Consider the following 3,982-nt stretch of genomic DNA (forward strand, 5'->3'; position numbering starts at 1 on the left):
CATATTACCCTTTGAGGGATACACAGCCTGTGTTAGCATAAGTGTGGCAACTCAAGTGGGACTTGCAAACTGAGATTTAACAGTGGAGGAAGAGAAATAAGCTCTTGATAATGAGCCACAAAAATGTCAGGGCTAAATTGGATCCAAAAAAGGCACCTATGATCCCACCCAAATTAAAAATCACTGAAAGAAGCAGTGGCTGATGACTCAGCAGACATTTTTTCCAACAGCACTCATTTGCATAACCAACTTTATTGGGAGATGAGAAGGGTCGTTCTATTTCATCAACATCAGCATCACCTTCATAAAAATATTTCCATATAACTCTTCACACACATATGTGTTGCACATTCCACAGTGTGACAGTATGAGTTTTTTCTATATGAGTACTTTCCACCTAAATGCAACTTTCTTGAAACAAAAATTGTGTCTAATCCGTATATGTTCTCCAACCAGAGGCAGTCATTTATAACATTCAAAAATAAATAAATTTAGGATCTATCAGTTATTCCACTTAATGTTTAGTGAGCATGATAAATAATAATTCTGATCTATCTAGCAAGAGTTTTCATAATATTCTTGATGCACACAGAAAAAAAATAAATTGTTATTGCCTTTGAGTCAGATATATTTTTTCTTTGCACTATCTTATTTGGCATTATGTTTTCTAAAACCCAAAATATTACACATTGTTTTTGTTTGATACTCTACTCTTGTTTTTTCTCTTCTCCAGCCTCTTACCTTCTTCGTGTCTTTTGAAGGTTCTTGTTCCACTGCCAGTGCCTTAGGTATTGATATTCCTCGGGCCCTTCCCTATGCCATCTTATTCTTATTCTACATATTTTTTTGAATAATTTCCAATACTTTACTATCCACCAGCTATTGACTATCAAGTATTTTATTCCAGATCATATCTTTCTTTTTTTAAAATATATTGTATTGATTTTTCACAGAGAGGAAGGGAGAGGAATAGAGAGTTAGAAACATCGATGAGAGAGAAACATCGATCAGCTGCCTCCTGCACACCTCCTACTGGGTATGTGCCCGCAACCAAGGTACATGCCCTTGACTGGAATCAAACCTGGGATGCTTCGGTCCACAGGTCGACGCTCTATCCACTGAGCCAAACCAGTTAGGGCCATGTCTGTCTTATAAGCTTCAGATCTGCTTATTAGAATCTCTGCTGTATCCCATGAGCCCCTCAAACTCAGCAGATGCAAAACTGGGCTTTATCTTCCCCTCCCACCCCCAAACCAGCTTTCCCACCTGTTTTTCCTCTTCTTAGATACAGTAACCATACTCACTCCAGCTTATCCAATCTGGACACCCTGTCATCATTACTGAGTCTTTCTCCTCATTCACTTACCTGTTTACAATCAAACAACAAGTTCAGTCTGGCCTTCTGATCTTTCTCAAGTCTTCCCATTCTCTTCATTCCCACAGCTCTCCTAGTCCTTGCTGACATCACTATGTTATACATGCTCTTCTCTCCTTTTAGTTGGCTAACCAATGCAAGAGCTGTGCTCAGCAAATGCTAAGCAAATAGGCTAAAGATTTATAGATTTAGGAGGTTAATTTCATACATATTTTTAAGACTACCTACTTAAGCTTATGAATAATTGACAAACCCTTGGGAAAATACATCTACAAATTCAGATCTCTCCACACTTTGGAACTATGCTTCCATTTCTTTTTACAAGTATTAAAAGCTGAGTAATTTGATGGGCACAACACCAGAGTAGGCTGCTGAAACATTTTAAATATGTTTATTGGGGAAAATTAATATATTTTATGAAATATATGATTATATATGTGTGCTTACATATGTTTCTGCATATATATATGTATATGTATATATACATATATATATATAGACACACACACACATAAATTAAATATATTTGTCAGACTTTAATTACCAAAGTTTGTTCCTAAGTTAAATGTCTGTTTCAGAATAGGGAGGATATTTTTTTCGATGTATAATGACTAAAATGCAAGAAGCCACGTATTATATTGTTCCTATTATATTTCCATTCCTAAAATTTGAAAGATTTCTGTTCTGCTGTTGGCAACTTGGTGTTTCTAATAGAATCAAGTTTCTGTGTGATGGGTATTTTAAAAATTTGAATAAAATTAATTTAATCTGGCATCAGATTTCCTATGTCTAGCTCATAGAAAGAAAAATCTAGCAGATCATAGGTTTCCTATGTACAATAGTTTATGGGTACCATGTAGCACTTTGCTTTTCCCTCACAGATTAAAAATTAACAGTGACAAAATAATAATGTATAGATTCAAAATTTCTCTCAGAAAAGATCTGGGACAATCCTTCAGGATAGCCTGAATTTAATTCTTCTGGTTTTGAGATCACTTTGGGTAGTTCTAGGGAGTTACAAAATCAGTGACAACATCAAAAGCAATTCCTAAAACACATAATAATTATAATTAATTAAAATTCACCTTCTCTTATAAACACGTGGTAGGCTACACTTCTCAGAGATAAGGTGGTGTTAGGAAATTGAGCATTCCTCAGAGAAGAATGTTGGAATCAGTTACTGGACGTGGGTGCCCTTCAGAGCCTTTGCAGTGTCCAGGACGCATTTCACCACAGGGGCCCAGGATGATCTCCGCTGGCTGAAGTGATGTCATTCACAACAGTGACCCTAACCCTGTGAGGACTGACAAGCTGGAGCACAGACGAACTTGTTGAGTGTTCTTTATTTTCCTAGTTTATCTCCACTTCTCAATTGTGCTATTGGCTTTAAAAACTGTTACTTAATTTGAGGAATTCAAAATTCCTAGTTCTAATCCTGGCTCATTTCTAAAGGGATATTTACTATTGGTCTCCATACTTGCTTCATTGTCTTAAACTATTTTCCTAAATCCTACCTCATATAAAATACTCAGCTTTATCTCTAAGGACATCAGCACTCCAGAAAGAGTAGAATTTTCTGCATCATAATATGCCATTAGGCTAAACAAGAAAACAATGAGTTGGTTTATCATGTTGTTTAAATTTGAAAATCTTGGGTTCTTATTACCACATTTTACTGTAATTATTTGTTTATCTCAATGAAAATTACACAAACACACACACGCGCACACACACACACACACACACACACACACACACACACACATATATATATTCTATAATAATAAAAGCGTAATATGCAAATCGACCGAATGACTGAACAGCAGAACGACCATCCAGATGACCTTCCGGACAACCACGCTATGACATGCACTAGGGCCAGGTCAGCCAAGGCAGATGTGATGCGATTGGTCAGGGGCCAAGGAGGCCCTGCCATCAACCTGTAATCAACCCACAGAGGGAGGCCTAGGCCACCCTCTGCCCAGCAATCAATTGCGGAGCCCTGGTCGGATGGGCAAGGCCTCCCTGTGCACAGAGATTAAACATGGAACCCTGCAATTGATCGCCTCAAAGAGGGAGGCCCAGGCCACCGGACAGCAACGTTGTGGTGGCTGGGCAGGGCTGGCCAGCGATTCCCCGCAGAGGGAGGCCCAGGCCAGCCAAGTGATCACACCCCATGCCTTGCAGCTGGGGGAAGGAAAGCCCAGATAGGCCCTGATCGCCAGCCAGGTCTAAGGACCCTACCCTGGGAGTTCTGAATTGCGAGAGGGCACAGGCTGGGCTGAGGGACAGCCCCGCCTCCCCCGTTCACAGATTTCAAGCACCAGGCCTCTAATCTACACTAATAAAAGACAAAAATGCAAATTGACCATACCTTCGCTATGCCTTAAGCCACGTCCACCAGCCAATCAGAGCGACTATATGCAAATTAACCCAACCAAGATGGCAGCCGGCAGCCACGGAGCTGGAACAAACAGGAGGCTTGGTTGCCCCAATGATGGAGGAAGCCAAGCTTTCCACCTGCTGCAGCCCCAGCTCTGAGCTCCACTCAAAGCAACAAAGTTTCAATTATAGAAGGTAAATAAACCCCAGATACCTGCTTTCAGC

At 39.9% G+C, this 3,982-nt stretch overlaps 1 long non-coding RNA gene across 1 annotated transcript in view; it reads right to left on the reverse strand.

Annotated features, from left to right (window-relative positions):
• Nucleotides 1-2,709: 2,709 nt before the first annotated feature.
• LOC106724803 overlaps nt 2,710-3,982 on the reverse strand; it is a 24,124-nt gene continuing 22,851 nt past the window's right edge. Inside the window, exon 3 of the long non-coding RNA XR_001360638.1 lies at nt 2,710-2,725. This is a non-coding gene — a long non-coding RNA (uncharacterized LOC106724803). The remainder of the gene's footprint in view (nt 2,726-3,982) is intronic.

The sequence above is a fragment of the Myotis brandtii genome, unplaced genomic scaffold (genome assembly GCF_000412655.1).
Source record: "Myotis brandtii unplaced genomic scaffold, ASM41265v1 scaffold982, whole genome shotgun sequence".
NCBI classification, from domain to species: Eukaryota; Metazoa; Chordata; class Mammalia; order Chiroptera; family Vespertilionidae; genus Myotis; species Myotis brandtii.